Source organism: Magnolia sinica, chromosome 2 (genome assembly GCF_029962835.1).
Source record: "Magnolia sinica isolate HGM2019 chromosome 2, MsV1, whole genome shotgun sequence".
Lineage (NCBI taxonomy): Eukaryota > Viridiplantae > Streptophyta > Magnoliopsida > Magnoliales > Magnoliaceae > Magnolia > Magnolia sinica.
The window spans coordinates 68,141,603-68,142,281 of NC_080574.1; the positions used below are offsets into that span (position 1 = coordinate 68,141,603).

A 679-nucleotide genomic window follows, 5' to 3' on the forward strand; every position below is an offset into this window, starting at 1 on the left:
GCCTCATATTTTTGAGATTATTTACAACCAGTGGGGGTGAGCGCACCTTCCTACATGATTTTTCCAGAGAATGTAAGAAATATGAATATCAAGCCAAGAGTGATCCAGCTCCTTCCAAAGTTTCATGAACTTAAATTTGAAAGTCCATATCTACACTTGAAGGAGTTTGATGAGATAATAACCACTTTATACTTTCCTAATGTGACTGAGGACACGGTTAGGCTGAAACTCTTTCCCTTTTCTTTGAAAGAAAAAGCTACGACGTGGTTACATTCTCTATGTCCATGATCTATTGGTAGATGGAATGACATGGCAAGGGAGTTCATAAAGAAATTCTTTTCATACCATAAAACGAACACCCTCAGAAAGTAAATCATGAACTTCGCCCAAAAGGAGGATGAAACATTATTCCAATGTTGGGAGCGGTTCAAGGATCTTGTCGGTTCATGCCCACAACACGGTTTTGAAACGTGGTGCATAACAAATTTCTTCTATGATGGACTGACATCTTTCATGTACCAATTAGTCGAGACAATGTGTAATGGGGATTATTTTGACAGACTTGCTGAAAACGCACAATCATGGGACATCTCCCTAAAACCCAATACCACTTCTAAGCTAACTTAACCAAAGGAGAGGGGAGGAATGTATGTTTTGAAAGAGGAAGATGATATAAATG

General features: G+C 38.7%; 1 non-coding gene across 1 annotated transcript; it reads right to left on the reverse strand.

The window, feature by feature from the left end:
* Window positions 1–357: 357 nt before the first annotated feature.
* Window positions 358–464, reverse strand: LOC131238219 (small nucleolar RNA R71). Its single transcript, XR_009167627.1, has one exon. It is a non-coding gene; the product is annotated as a small nucleolar RNA R71 (small nucleolar RNA).
* Between the last annotated feature and the right edge of the window lie 215 nt (window positions 465–679).